The sequence below is a fragment of the Sorex araneus genome, chromosome X, assembly GCF_027595985.1.
Source record: "Sorex araneus isolate mSorAra2 chromosome X, mSorAra2.pri, whole genome shotgun sequence".
Lineage (NCBI taxonomy): Eukaryota > Metazoa > Chordata > Mammalia > Eulipotyphla > Soricidae > Sorex > Sorex araneus.
In genome coordinates this window covers 68835144-68852073 of record NC_073313.1, presented here as the reverse complement: position 1 = coordinate 68852073, position 16930 = coordinate 68835144, and positions in this window count along the sequence as shown.

The window sequence follows — 16930 nt, the reverse complement described above, 5'->3', positions numbered from 1 at the left end:
GTTTGCCTTGCACATGGCCGACCTGGTTATGATTCCTCTGTCCCTCTCTGAGAGCCTTGCAAGCTACCGAGAGTATCCCACCCGCATGGCAGAGCCTGGCAAGCTACCCCTGGTGTATTCTATATGCCAAAAACAGTAACAAAATGTCTTACAATGGAGACGTTACTGAATCAATGAACAATGGGACAACAGTGCTACAGTGCTTCAGTGCTCTATTGCTTTACCAGGAACCCTCCTATAACTATGTTTCTACTCCTAAAAACTTTTGTCTTCAGCTGAAAATGGCATTGTAAATATTGACTTGGGGTGAGGAAGATTTTATGACAATTTTATAAAATGTTTTCATCTATAAAAATGCACTCAGTATTCTTGAGCTGATCCTACATATGATTAATTTATTTAAAGAAATTTATTATTGATGATTTATTCTAGTGTTAACAATCTATCTGTTACTATGGGCAGAGGGTTCCAGGGTATAACCTAGGAAGGCAGTAGGAAAAATCCATTTCTTCACCTAAAGATAGAACTGCAAAGTTATACTATAAAAGAGCACTGGCCAGGCTAGTGATAGATCAGGGCATTGTTTGCCTATCCATTCACTTCACCACCAGAGTCAGCACAATGTTTTTTTTTCTGATTCTTCATTTTCATAGATACAGAACCTAGAAAAGCCTCTGGCACAAGTTAAAAATTCTGTAGATGGCTGGCACTTTTTCTTCTTTTAAACAGAGTTATGTTAGCATAATAATGTTTCAGAAAGATTCCACTGACAATGAAATTGAAAGTCAATTAGAAATGGTGGAGATAAAAAAAACAAATTTAACATGTTAGCAAAGATAGATGAGAAAGACAAGAAGGCAGAGTGAAGCAATGTTAATGAAAGAGACGAGACTGAACTGGGATTATGTTCCACTTGTCCCATAACAACAGTGGTCTGGTTTCACTGGTGCTTAGAAGACATGGTTTTAGGTCAAACAAGAGCTTTATTATCAGCAAGCCTGGAGGTAGGAAGATGGTGGACTGGAATCTTCAAAGTAACTGTCTTGTCTGCACAGTCACAAGAAAGGTTTTTATAGGAAAGAAAATGATTTAGGCGGGTAGATAGGAAGGATCCTCATGGCAATGAAATTCCTCAGAAGTAATAAAACCAGTAGTCCCAAAGCTGCAAAAAAGCCCACATTTCTGACACAGGAACTTGTATCACTTCACTTGTCATCCTGTTGATCTTTGATTTGCTCGAGCGGGTGCCAGTAACACGTGTGTGTTACTGACACGAGAACTTATGCCTGATAATACTTCACCTGGTGCCAAAGAAGACTGGATACCCCTCTGAAAGAAGCTTCAGTGGGAATAAATGCCCCAAGAAAAGAACTTCAAAGAAGACCAACTGCTCCCAAGTCTACCCCCTTGGCAACCACCTTTGCAAAGGACTTTTATCTAGCTACAAAGCCCCACGTGAGGTAGCATGCAAAAATCCTTTAAAATCCAACTTGAACAAAGGAAGGGCATGCAAATGCTGCCTGAGCCCATGTGCTATTTCGGTTCATCTGGCCAAGCACATGTGGTGCCTGAACACATGTGAGGCCCGCATTTCCCCTATTGAGATGTATATTGCGGCTCTCTGCCTTCGGAGAAGCCCATGACCTCTCTTAAATAGATTACTCTCTCTCTTTCTCTCCCTCCTTACCTTTTCTCAAAAAATCTACAAATAAAATCTGGTTTTGCTTCACTGCTTATCTACTCCTGAAATTCTTTTCTGTGAGAAAGACAAGCACCCAGAAAGCCTGAGTAAGGTCTAGGATTGATTTTCCTTTCCTGCAAAGAGCAATTCCTCACTCCAGACTGAGCCCAAGGGTCCCAGAGAAATTGGTGGTGAGGATTAAGTCCCGTGCTGAGAAGGACAAGTAGATGTCAGGTGTGGCTGGATGGCTGCCGAGTGGGACTGGCAGAACTCATGGTCCATGCTAAGAAGGGGCTAATTGCACACTTTATCAGTCAGTCCTAGTCTTCCCAACCGACCCCTGAATGGCAAAAGTTGATCAAGAGACAATGGAAATCTCTATCCTCTCCTCTTCACATAAGTCGCCTGGGGGACTGACCAATTTCAAAAACATGGAAGAATATTTTTAGGAATGTTTGGTTGTAGAATGGTGAGTACCAGAATAATCAATGCATTCAGCTAAATTAAGATAATCAGAAGCTAATATCCTGATTCCAAATTGAACTGCAAATAAAGATTTCTGGGGACCAGAGCGATAGCACAGCGGGTAGGGCGTTTGCCTTGCACGCGGCCGACCCGGGTTCGATCCCCGGCATCCCATATGGTCCCCCAAGCACCGCCAGGAGTAATTACTGGGTGTAAAGCCAGGAGTAACCCCTGAGCATCGCTGGGTTGTGACCCAAAAAGCAAAAAATAAATAAATAAATAAATAAAGATTTCTGATTTTTGTCCTCTTATCCTTTAGGAAAGTATAAGATAATTTTTAAAGGAAAAGGGGCATGATGCTTTAAAAATTACAAAGGAAGCTCACAGCTTTAGAAGAAATTTAACCATAAGTTATCTAGAGCTCTCTCTGTACTGAGTCTGAAGTGACCTGCCTTCAAATAACAAGGGAAGTAGGCATTCATAACGCTTATGAGAATGCTCTATGATGCTAACGTACCTGAATATGTATATTAGCTTTATTATTTACAAGTTATGAACCCTTTGACCAATGATGTAGCCTCTCTCAGTCTCAAGTATTCTTATCACTACCATTTGAATGATGTTATAAAGGCTCTAATGTACTGAGAATCTTCTATGTTCCTAAGCACTAATAGGGAGTACCTCATTTAATTCTCACAGTAATTTTCTGTCTAGAAGTCCAATTCAGTATCCATTGCACAACTCAGAGCCAGTAATTTTCTGAAATAGAAATTTGAAGCATATTTTCCAAGAGTATGGTAAGAACTAAATCAGTTAATTTAAGCGAAGGCATTAGAACAGTGCCTGGTACATAATAGCCACATGATAAATTTCAGTTATCATTCTTACGCTATCCAAGGTACTATGTTCATGTCCAGTGCATTGGGTGGTAAAAAAAATGAGAGCTAATGCTAAAGCTACAGACTATTGGGAAAATAATACATTCACAGAAAAAATTGTGACAGCAAGATTCTATTTCAGAAATAAATATAATTAAGTATGTTATTGACAAGTCCAACAAATCTGGGAACTTTTTATACAGGTAAGTCACAAAAGAATAGGTAGGACTTGGTCCTAAAGAAAAGTGAGAATGAAATATTACAAGTGAATAGAATTGTTGTTTCCAACTTCAAGCAAAGAAATGGTCAAAATTGGTCTTGTCTAGTGAATGAAACTGATAACTCTAGTAGAAAACCAGAAGTTGAGCATGGAAATAGGGCAAGGCTTGACAGGAAAGCTGACAATAGATTTCAATGGCTTGATGTGCTGTATTATTCTGCAAATATATATTCATCAGTATATCATTTTTACTATTTGTTCAGTGAACAAAATAGTGTCTTGCCAAAATGAAGATGATAAGAATATCAAATACAATGCTAAACTTACTTTCCCTATGAGGAGAGAATCAAGTGAATGCTCTCAAACCTTCATTGCCTCTCATTTCCTTCTGATTCATCCCTCAAAAATTCACCTAATACACCAGGCTTCCTCAGATACCATTTATAAACTTCTGGAATATCTAGTATCATTTATCAAATGAAGACAAAATACCTTATGTTGGTAGGTAACTAACAACTGTATTGGAGAAAATGTGAATTTCCTTTTGCTAAAATTGGGGAAGGGGGAATGGTCCTCTAGCAGTGCTCAGAGGTCCAAGAGCCACTATGATACCTAGATTGATGATGCCCAAGGCTATAGCTAGAGACGCTCAAATTACATCTTTCAGTTTTGTAGGGGTTTTTTGTTTGCTTTTTTTTGGTACCAGAGAATAAACCCTGCATAAATAAACACCTTACATATTCAAGGCAAGAGTTCTACCACTAAGCAACATGGCTAACCCCAATGCTGTGATTTTAAATACATAGCTCTTGGCTGTGCAGAGTTCATAATTTCTTTTTTTTAATTTCATTTATTTATTTTATTATTTTTGATTAGTTTATTTTTAATTAGAGAGTCATTGTGAGGGCACAGTTACAGATCCATACATCTTTGTGCTCATGTTTCCCCCATACAAAGTTCGATAACCCATCCCCTCACCAGTGCCCATTCTCCACCACCAGTAAACCCAACATCCCTCCCCCCCTCCCCAGTCAGAGTTCATAATTTCTGGCAGTACATGATAGTATTGTTTATTCAGCAACTAGCATATTCTTAGAAGCAGACAAAGTATATTCACATTTAGTGGCACCACATGAGAAGCCTAAGTCCAGAAACAACTTTTACTGCTATGCTGATTAGAACTATTTGAGGGGTGGAGCAACAGTAGAGCAGGCAGGACATTTGCCTTGCATATTACAACCTGTGTTCAATCCTTGGCAACACCTATGGTCCCCCAAGTCCTGCAGGAGTGATCCCTGAGCACAGAGACAGGCTTAAGCCTTGAGTACTGCTGAGTGTGACCTCCAAACAAAGCAAAACACAAAGAATGATGAAAAAAGACATAATCTCCCTTGCTTGTTTATCTCAAATTATGAACACAAATACCAGATGCACAGATCATAATAGTTTTTCATACCAATCCAAAACAGACAGCAGATCCCCTTACTTATGATTTGAAATCACAATGATTTGAAATAAATACATGGAAATGTGGCAGAGAGAATGGACATTATCTAAAAATGAGGGAACATGATTCTTCTATCCAATTATTAATACCTACAAATAGGCTGCCGCTGGTTAGCCTCTATGTAGGTATTAATAATAAGTACTTGTATCACTTGTCATCCCATTGATCTTAGATTTGTTCGAGGAGGAGCCAGTAACATCTCCATTTGTCCCTGTCACATGCTAGTGTAGCCCAATGGCATCTGCTCGCTCCAGGAACACGAAGAGCCTCAAACTGTTTGTTCAGGGTTTTAACGAAAAAGTCTGACCATCTCATTGGTGGGCGACCACGTAGTCTTTTGATGTTCCATGGAATCCAGTGGGTAACAGCTCTAGTCCAGCGGTCCTCTCTGAATCATATTATATGTCCGGCCCATCTGATTTTCGATGCCTTGGCAAATGAGACAGCGTGCCTGATTCTTGATCGTCGACAGAGGGCTGAACTCGGGATTCCTTCTCTCACTTAAGTGAAACGTGATACTCCTAGCATGGCTTTTTTGATTCTTCTTTGGGATACCTGAATAGCATCCTCGTCCTGTTTCCATAGGGACCAAGTCTCTGAGGCATGTGTTAGTGCAGGAAGAATGGTGGAGTACAAAAGATGTGCCCAGAGCCGGAGATTCTTCGTCCTCTTAACCACTTCTTCAACGCTCTTGAAGGCATTCCACGCTGCTTTCTTCCTCCTGTGCAGTTCGGGTGCCAGGTCATTTGTCATGTTGATTTCTTGACCTAGGTACACATAACTGCTTCATTTGGAAATGTTCGTTCTGTTGAGGGCAAATGGAACATCAGGAACTAGTCCATTACTCATGAACATTGTCTTCGTGAAATTCAGCTGCAGTCCGAACTTTCCACACTCACGGTCTAAGTCAGCCAGCATTCGTGCCGCTTGGCAGATTTGGTGTTATGGAACGATGTCATCAGCAATGACGAGGTGGTGTAGTTGCCTACCATCTATCCTCACTCTCATTCCTTCCCATTCCAGTCATGGCATGATGTTGTCCAGGGTGGCACTGAAGAGTTTCAGTGAAATGGTGTTGCCCTGTGAACACTTCTCTACATCAATGATCACGTCTTTGTCACTGTCACTGTCACTGTCATCCCGTTGCTCATTGATTTCTTCGAGCAGGCACCAGTAACATCTCTCATTGAGAGACTTATTGTTACTGTTTTTGGCATATCCAATACACACGGGTAGCTTGCCAGTCTCTGCCGTGCGGGCTCGATACTCTTGTTAGCTTGCCAGGCTCTCCGAGAGGGGCAGAGGAATCCAACTCAGGTTGGCCACATGAAAGGCAAATGCCCAACCGCTGTGCTATTGCTCCAGCCCCACGTCTTTGTAGAATGGTGGAATCCTAGTGGTGAATCCATAATACAGTTCACAGAGGATCCTAATGTATTGAGTTTGAACACCCTGTTTGACTAGAGTTTCACTGATCGCTTCAGTCTCAACGGAACCAAAGACCTTCTTTAAATCAATGATCATTAGATAGAGTGGCATCTTGAACTCCTGAGAAACCTCAATGAGCTTGGTTACCATGTGGATATGGTCAATCATGCTGAATCCTTTTCAGAACCCAGCTTGCTCACATGGTTGTCCTTGATCTAGTGTTCTGCCAATCCGATTCAGGATGACTTGAGTAATAACTTGTAGACAGCAGACAACAAGCAGATTGGGCTATAATTTCTGATGTGAATATCTCCCTTCTTGTATAACAGAACAGTCCTGCTGGTTTACCATTAGGACAGAACCTCGCATTCAGACAGGCAGCATGTGAAAAAAGAGCCGCGCCAGTGTATTGACGAGTATTGGCGGCAGATTCTTCAGGTGTTCAGGTCTGACCTTGTCGGACCAGGTGTTCTACGCTTCTTTACCTATGAAATGGTGTGTTGGATTTCCGAAGGGAACAGCATATCCATCCTGCGGTATTTGGTATGTGGGCAGGTGATGTGGCTATCAAAAAGATCCGAGTAGAAATCGTGGATAACCTTTCCCATTGCCCTTCTGGAAGATGTGATAGATCCATTCGGATGTTGAAGGACTGTCATCTTGGTCTTATAGTTGGTTAAGGACAGGCAGGCGTTTGCGAGTATTTTTTCCAGCTTCTGCCACATCGGCCAACACTGCTGCTCTTCTTGATTTGATGTCTTACTTCATCGCTTCTCTGCACAGCTTTGCGAGCTAGGATGTTAGCTTGTGATTGCCTGAGGCTCACGCCAGACCACGTTGGCAAATGAGCTCAAGAGTCTCCTAAGAAAGGCGAGTTTTTGTGGCTTTCTCTCTCTCTGCGTTCCTCACAAAATCATGGAGGTGCTGAATCAGTCAATCGTATTCCTTGTAGATGTTGTCATTGATGGCATCTTCCCATAATGCTGCATTAGTGCCAAAGAGCTCCCAGTTGGTGTTCATTCTGGGAGCTCTCTTCTTTTTTTTTTTTTTGCTTTTTTTTTTTTTTTTGGGTCACACCCGGCGATGCACAGGGGTCACTCCTGGCTCATGCACTCAGGAATCACCCCTGGCGGTGCTCAGGGGACCATATGGGATGCTGGGATTCGAACCCGGGTCGGCCGCGTGCAAGGCAAACGCCCTACCCGCTGTGCTATCACTCCAGCCCCTGGGAGCTCTCTTCTTAATCTTTGCAGCCCTTTCTTCCCTGCTCCATGAAGTAGAATTTCGCACGAAGGAGACGGGTCTGATCCAGTTTGAAATTTTGGGATAACAGTATTTATCCTTCACAATCAATTCACATTGAACAAAGTCTTATTACCTGAGAAAGTAATATTAAACCTTCATTTCACACATGAAAATATTTGTAGGTGACAGATCTAAAACTTTTCACTGTAGCTCCATCTCTATATTTCTACCTGCCCCCATCCAACGCACTCCCCTGTCCTTTCCCTTACTACTCTGGATATTAATAATCAAATTATAGAAAATGTTGTTTTTTTTAACCTGTGTTTGTTTTTTTTTTGTTTATTTCAGAAGTAGAACCAACAGTGCTCCAAAGCTGTACCTAGTTCAGTGTTCAGTGACCAATCTTGGTGGTGTTTGCTATGACCCGTGAAGCTGGAGGTAAAGTCTGAGACTCCCATATGCCAAGTATGTGCTGTAGTCCTTTATCCTAGCTCCACACCCCTAAGTCTCCATTATCTATGCATAGTAAATGTGCTTATCTTCTTTTTTAATCAAAGTTATTCATATAAGACTGATGGACAGTGGCTGGTTACAGAGCATTAGAAATAACATCCAACTCTGCTCCTCAACCTCAAAAATCTGTTATCAGTTTAATTCTACTTCTACCTTCAAGAGGATAGCAACTGTAAAGTTACATTGTCACTATACAACCATTTAAAGAAATTTTAATTTCTCAACATGTATCAGGACTAGAGCAATAACACAGCGGGTAGGGCGTTTGACTTGCATATGGCCGACTTGTATTCGATTCCTTCGTCCCTCTCAGAGAGCCTGGCAAGCTACCTGAGACATATTCAATATGCCAAAAACAATAACAAGTCTCACAATGGAGACGTTACTGGTGCCTGCTTGAGCAAATCGATGAACAATAGGACAACAGTGCTACAGTGCTATAGTATAAGGATTAATCAACTACAACACTTGGTAATGGCAAAAAACTTCTCTTGAGTGCCTTTACTCATTTTCTTTGTGATCCGTGTTCACCTAAATATATATGTATGCATACATACACATACACACACACACATATAGAGAGAGATGCTTATCCCTCTTGTACTGCCACTCTAGCAGGAGGAAGGAACTTTCTCTGCTTTCCTGTATTTGTGTCTTTCTGCTTCTCTGCTCCTTGGAAATAATTAGTTCTGGGGAACGAGCTTTTGGTGCCATTCATATTCATTAAATGAGCAGTCACATAAAAACATGGAAAAACAAGGAGAAAGTGGGATTTTGAAAACAGACAAATTAATGATGGTGTTAGAACACAGCAGAAAGCTGAAAATCAAGCAAAGAATGGACATAGAAGAGGTCCAGGACAGACTCTCTTGATACCCCGTGAGTACCCTAGAGTACTCTCAGCAGCACCAATGAAGGAACCAAAGTTAAGTCAGCACAAAGTCAAACATTCTGGAAACTCAAGTTTCGCAGTAGGGAGTAATTATTCTAGGTGATTGCCCACTCAAGCTGCTGTAACTTAAAAAGTTGTTTTTGACTACAGACTACTTCACTCTGTTTTCTAAATTTACAGGCTATAATTAGGTATACGTGGACCAAGTACCTGCGTAGAATATTAAAAATAATGAGTCATCATGTTTCTTCATAAAGAAATATTCCTTTGTATACTGATGGATCTTCTGCATCAAAGCACCTTTTATATTCAAGATACCAACTGTCTTTCTTTGAAACTTATCAACATGTTATGAGACAGACAGTGCTGGTGTGTGTCGGGGGGAAACAGTGAGTTCAAAATAAGCCTGGAGGTTTGTCTTCCTTCTTCAGACCCAGCTAGCCTGAGGTCTAAACGTTCCTCTTAAAGATTCCCATTCTTAGAACTATATGAACTCCATGCATTGCTTCTAAAATAACTGCAAGACTTTCACCCCAGGGATGAAGTGACTTTAGATGAGGTTCAACATGTATAGAATTCAAGCTTCAAAATGATGCACAATTTGAAGATATCAAAACAGCGGTTTGGGTTCTCTGAAGAATCTTCCCTAGTGATATAGAGATAATGTCAAGACTAAAGTTCTTGAATCATGCCTTAGGTTCTAAAGTTCCGGTCCCTTTTGCTATTGTTTTCTGTAAAAAATTAGAAACATGTCCACAGTAATAAAACGTCAACTGAAGGGATGAATAATGAGAAATTCTTTGTTGTTTTGGGGCAACAATTAGCAGTGCTTGGGAGCTACTACATTCCAGTGCTCAGTAGGTGCTCCCAACTGTGCTCAGGGAGGCATGGGACATCAGGGATCAAGCCTGTGGCTTCCACATGCATATCATCCACAGAAGCCCTTTGGACCATCTCTTTGATGCCTCACAAGGAATTCCTTTTTTTTTTTGCTTTGCTTTTTGGGTCACACCCAGCGATGCACTCCTGGAGTTGCACTCAGAAATTACTCCTGACAGTGTTCAGAGGACCATTTGGGGTGCTGGGAATGGAACCCGGGTTGACTGCGTGCAAGACAAACACCCTACCCACTGTACTATCACCCCAGCCCTCACAAGGAATTCTTAAAGAATCTGGTACTACCCTTGACTAAAAAAGTTAAACAAGGAATAACATCAAATTCCAAAGAACAAATTGTACTTTCTTATAACTTCTTGTTTCAAGGATTAAGTTTTAAAGGATGGTGGGAGGGCCACAAGAGCTTAAAACCTATTTACATTGGAGTGCAGAAGACCTAGAGAATGGGACACACTGAACTATGTATTCCTAAAGCATGTTAGACAATACAGTCACAGTGTCACCATTAGCATACCTGGATAGAGGTCCAGATATCCAGAGCTGGAGAAGAGGCTCCCTATGACCCTTTCTGATTTGGGATCTCATGATTCTATTACTGATATTGCGCACCGAAAAAATTCCACAGTGCTGTGTGATATCTCCATTTGTCCCTGATAAAAGGTAGGGAGTCGGTAACATTAAATCCCTTGCATTTTATGCACAGTTATTATTAGTACAGAATAATGAAACAGGGTATGATGATCCTATTTTGATTTAGGAGCTCTGGAAATGAATTAAGGTGTATTCAAGCAGCAAGGGTGCAACTTATTTTTCTCCTAAATGTCAGGTAGTTAAGAACCAGCCCATGTGGACACACTCATTTATATAATCCTTCACCCAAGTCTCACACCCATAGTCATCAGAGATAAATGCATAATGGTTTCATGAACCAAGATTTCCCTCGGTCATAGGTCACAAGGAGGAAAAAAGGTAAAAATAGCAATAGCACAATTTTGGCAGTATTTGCCCTAGTCAGCTCTATTCAATTGCATTAGTTTGCACTGAACTTATTTACTCCTTGTTCCATTCACTTAATCTGTTGAGTATCATTTGCTTTTCAATCCCCAGAATACCACACAGTTCCATGAGTCCAGCCAGTAGTGGCACCTAAACACAGCGCTATAAGTAACCCCTGATCACTTCCAGATGTAACTCCCCCCCAGCTAATACAAGCATAAAGAATGAAATAAAGAGCTAATAAAAAGTACAGCTAAACTACATAACGGCAAGCCTGTGTGTTTTGTTGTTTTTTTTTTTCTGGAGTCACGAATGGCAGTGGCTTCCTCCTTGCTCTTTGACCAAGATTCACTTCTGGTGGCCTTCCAGGGACCAAAGGCTCTAGCACAGATCAACGGTGTGCAAAGCAAGCTCCCTGTACTGTCATTCTGCCTCAAAGTTTATACGTCATAATGTACAGGCATTTGCAAGAAAGAATAAAAGGCATGTGAAAAAATAAAGTGTAAGAACTTTGAGGATATCTGATGACATGAGGAAATAATTTGTGAGGCTCCCTTCACTTCATTCCAGAATCTGACCTGGCAATGGGAGTGTAGAAGTAAGGAACGCCTGCCTCAGGATCGGAGAGAAAGGGAAGTGCCATCATTAATTGAACAATAACCCCCAAGTGAAATTCCACACTTTAGAGGTGAAACGGAATATTTAAATCATCATAGACTATATGATGGTGAATCCTAAAGACAGGGCATGCACTGGGATCCCGCACAGGCCTGGGGGGTTCTTGGAAAGGGAAGACTGAATCTAAGAAAAATGGCTGGAAGACTGGATCTAAGAAAAATGGTTTGAGGAAAAATTCACTGTTAACAAAAATTATAAACATGTAGCACAAAATAAACAGATTTGCAAACTCTGAGAGATTGCAAACCTGAGCATTGAAAAAAATGTTTAACTCTTTTCCCAGGAAACATCACAGTATTTTAGCCACTATCTAAGAACTTCCATCAGCTAAAGCAAACAAACTATTGGCAAACAAAGCACCAGGGCATAATCTGAAATCCTTCTAGAACTAAGGAAAACAAAGCCCATTGCTGCAGAATATGAATCTGCTATACAGCAATCAGTCTCTATGATGTTTCTCAGCTGGTATTCCTGTGGAAGACAGAATAATCATAACATAACCAAAGTAATTTATGAACATACATTACAACAAAGCTTCCTTAATTCAATTCAGTTTCATAAATTGAAAGGACAACACTAGTGAAGACAGAGGAACTTCTATACGTGAAGTTTCAGAACTTTGGGGTTGGAGAGATAGTATAATAGATACGGCACTTGCCTTGCATGCAGCTGACCAGGATTCGATTATGGTGACCCCATTTGATCTTCCAAGTACCACCATGAATGATCCCTGAGTACAGAGCCAAGAATAAGCCTTGAGAACCATCAGCTAGGGCAAAAAACAAAAACATCATTTTTTTCCCTGAAATTAAAGCGCAATGAATCTTGTAAGAAAGAAGTCAGGGGGGGAATGTAATATGAGATCACTTACAGAGACAAAGCAGGATCTGGGCTAAGAGTCTTATCATACATTTATTATGTGCACATGACACTTAGTAATAACTCTACCCTAAAATCTTCAACAACAACAACAACAAAATTAATTGAATATATAATCTTAAAATTCTGAATAAAATACACTAGTACCTTGAAAGCATCAAATAATATTTTTTCTTTTGCGGTCATACTCAGCAATGCTCAGGGGCTACTCCTGGTTCTGGACTCAAAAAATACTCCTGATGGTGCTCAGGGACCATATGAAATGCCGGGTATCTAAAATGGGTCGATCACATGCAAGGCAAATGTGCTACCCACTGCACCATGGCTCTAGCCCCGAGCATCCAACTTTTTTTTTAAATAATTTATTTATTTTTAATTAGAGAATCACCGTGAGGGTACAGTTACAGATTTATACACTTTTGTGCTTATACTTCCCTCATACAAAGTTCGGGAACCCATTCCTTCACCAGTGCCCATTCTCCACCACCCGTAAACCCAGCGTCCCTCCCACCCTCCCCAATCCCATCTCCCCCCCAACCCACCCTGCCACTGTGGCAGGGCATTCCCTTCTGTTCTCTCTCTCTAATTAGCTGTTGTGGTTTGCAATAAAGGTGTTGAGTGGCCGCTGTGCTCAGTCTCTAGCCCTCATTCAGCCCGCAACTCCCTTCCCCCACATGGCCTTCGACTACAATGTAGTTGGTGATCGCTTCTCTGAGTTGCCCTTTCCCTGGAACGTGAGGCCAGCCTCGAAGCCATGGAGTCAACCTCCTGGTACTTATTTCTACAGTTCTTGGGTGTTAGTCTCCCACTCTGATATTCTATATACCATAGATGAGTGCAGTCTTTCTATGTCTGTCTCTCTCTTTCTGACTCATTTCACTCAGCATGAAACTTTTCATGCCCATCCACTTAACTACAAAATTCTTGACTTCCTTTTTTCTAACAGCTGCATAGTATTCCATTGTATAGATGTACCAAAGTTTCCTCAACCAGTCATTCGTTTTGGGGCATTCGGGTTTTTTCCAGATTCTGGCTATTGTAAACAGTGCTGCAATGAAAATACATGTGCAGATGCTGTTTCGATTGTACTTTTTTGCCTCTCTGGGATATATTCCCAGCAGTGGTATTGCTGGGTCAAATGGGAATTCAATATCTAATTTTTTGAGAATCGTCCAAATTGTTTTCCAGAAGGGCTGAACCAGTCGGCATTCCCACCAGCAGTGAAGAAGGGTCCCTTTCTCCCCACATCCTCTCCAACAGCGGTTGCTTTTGTTCTTTTGGATGTGTGCTAATCTCTGTGGTGTGAGGTGGTATCTCATGGTTGTTTTGATCTGCATCTCTCTGATGATTAGTGATGCAGAGCACTTTTTCATGTGCCTTTTGGCCATTCGTATTTCTTCCTTGGTAAAGTTTCTGTTCATTTCTTCGCCCCATTTTTTGATGGGGTTGGCCGAGCATCCAACTTTTAAAGCATAACACCATTTATTTTTGGAACCTAATCAATCGGTGAGCTTTATTCCCCACATTACCTCTTTTAGGCCCAAAAGATATAAAGTCTTTCAAATTATGAATTCTCCTGATACTTTGATTTACTCTTTCAATCATTTCTTTTTCTCTTTCAGGGCAAAGGTTTTGTTTTTTTTTTTCATCTTAAGAAAGACACAAGTTTAGTCAGGCGTCACTTATGGACAGGGATATATACATTCAGGGAAATGCTGTGTTAGACAATTTTGTTCTAGAGATGCCAGAAAGCAAACACATAAACCTGGACGATACAGCCTAGGAGCACCTTGTATATGGTTGACTTTGCTTCAGGCATTGGATACACGGTCTCTCTAGGACTGAAATATCAATCCACCCATTAACTGTACTTCATGTCCTATAGGATAACATTGGTTTATCCTTTCTGTGTTGCCACAGGGAGTTAAGCTTTATTTGGTTACTCCCATCACAGTGCTCCCGTTCCTCTGTGTTTATTTGTAAACTCTTTCTTTGTACTCTGCTTCCCCAACTGGTCAGTCACCTTTATCTCCTAATTGGACTCTGTTAACTTGTAAATATTGCTTTTATATTCTCCTTAAGTTCCTTGCATAGATAATTCAGAGCAATGTCCTTTTTGTATAGACATAGGGGAAGACAGATAATGCTATGCTTTTGTAACTTGGGAATTAATTGACTTTGAATGATATTCACTCCTGAGCATCTGTTCTCTCGACATAAGCCTCAGTTTCCCTTACTTCCTAGCACCCCGAAAGCAGGGTCCCAATGAGGGCAAGGGCAAGCTGTGAGCAACTCTGGCATCAAAATGGGACAGGCCAAAGTGCCATAATACTTAACTATAAGTTAAGAGCATGATCATGAACAAATTCTGTCATGATAAAAAAAAGTAACAGCTGGATTAGGACTCTGCTAGGGTTAAGAAAGATTAATCTGGCCTGAGCACTGTAGTCTGAAATCTATAGTGAGATATCCCTAGGAGACCCATCCTACAAGCTTAATATATCTCTTACAGTGTCCATACAAAATAACTAATATTAAGAAGTAAACTTAAGATGTTAATTAAGTTACTGGACTAAGGAGAGGAGAAATACCCTTTGATGGGGAAGGAGGGCTTTCATATGCTGATTTTGCTACTGGACTTGGGGTGTGGTGGCTACTCTCAATGCGGGGAGTTGGTGAGAGACTAGAGAGAGACCAGGGCTGCAAGTGGGAGCTTGGAGAGATGGAGCATGGAGAGATAAGCAAGAGAGACACTAGGAGACAGGAATGAGGAGGGGCAGTATGAGACTAGTATGGGGAGTTTAGTGAGACTGGAACAGGTGCATAGAAAGAACAGAATAAACGACAACTCATCACCAACCAACTTGGCCCTTGCTTCCTCCTTTGTCTGGCCCTGGCATCGGCCATCTCGGGCGGGGAAGTGGACCCAGACCACCGAATGCAGACATCGAGAGAGAGAGCTATGGGCTTTCCTAGCTTCATGAAGATTACACAATGGCCTGCTATTTCTGCTGTTCCTTATTACTTGCTGGTCTACCAGCTTTTTCCTAAGATTAGTAGATGTGAAATTTCATTCATTCTAAAAAATATCAAAAGCAAAGAAGTAAAATATCTTCTAAACACAGCTTCTTTTTCAAGAGCCATGTTATTCCTTCCCTGTAGGATAACATTGCCACAGGTAGCTTAGGTTTATTTGGGTTACTCCCATCACAGTGCTCCCATTCCTCTGTGTTTCTGTGTTTATTTGTGACTTTTTTCTTTGTGCTCTGTTGATTTGTAAATATTGTTTTCCTCTTCTTCTTAAGCTGCTTTGCGTAGTTTATTCAGAAGAATGTCCTTTTTGTATGGGCACAGGAAGACAGTAAATGCAATGCTTTTGTAAGGTGGGAGTCAATTGACTCTAAATAATGTTTTCCTCCTGGGCATCTGTTCTCTTGACCTAAGCCTCAGCTGCCCTTACTTCCTAGCACCCCCAAAAGCAGGGTCCCGACAAGGGACTGGATGGACCCAGGACAAAAAGTGAGCTATGTGCTACTCTGGCATCAAGATGGGCCTGGCCAAAATGCTTAATGTTTAACTATAAGAGCTTGGTCATGGACAGATGCTGTCATGATCCAAAAAGTAATAACTAGATTCAGACCTTGCTAGGATTAGGAATGATTAATCTGGCCTAAGAACTGTAGTCTGAGTCTGTGGCAAGATGTTCTCAGGAGATCTGCCCTACAAGCCTCAATGTATCTCTTATTTTGCCCATACAAAAATAACTAATATTAAAATATTAATTAAGATGCTAGTTGGAGATTTCTCCGCGCCCGCACCCCCAGAATGACTGACGAAGAGGATGGAGCTGCTTGGGACACCGGCAGCCCACCAGCAACCTGCAGTATGTGACTTGAGAGTTTCCGCCAGGTCCCCCGAGCGGGGGCCTGGCGTTTCTCTTTTTTTTTTTTCTTTCTTTAATCTATCTCTCTTCCCCTCAACCTCTGGGCACAGCACAGCATCTACCCCACTTCTGAGCACAAAATGGAGAGACGCACCCAAGTGCGCGGCGCGGCTGGCGGGGGATCGAGGGCGGGGAAGTACCGGTCTCCGCCCACATCGGACACTTAAAGAGAGTGCAGCCACGTGGGCTTTCCCATTTCTCCGCGCCCGCACCCCCAGAATGACTGACGAAGAGGATGGAGCTGCTTGGGACACCGGCAGCCCACCAGCAACCTGCAGTATGTGACTTGAGAGTTTCTGCCAGGTCCCCCGTGCGGAAATCTCTCTCTCTCTCCTTCAACTTTTTCCCTGGACTTTAGACAGAAACCCAGAACCGCGCGGCCGCTGCCGCGGCCGCACGACCTAATGTCATCTTAGTATCAGCAGTATGTAATGGTTCCTTCTTAATGGGTCGGACTTTTGTGGGTGATCCTAACAAGAATAGTAAGTATTTTGTTGAAATATTGAAGGCAATCAAAATGGTAGCCATCTCTCTAGACTGAACTAAGCTATATCCCCACGCCGGCTGAGAAGAAATATCCTTCTTTCTCGGGAAGAAACGTGGCGTGGTGTCAAACATAGTGTGATGTCCATTAAGCAAACAGACCTGGTGGCGTGGGAATGGGAAATAAGGGGAAAAATTAGGTACATGGACCAGCGGGACGCTGGT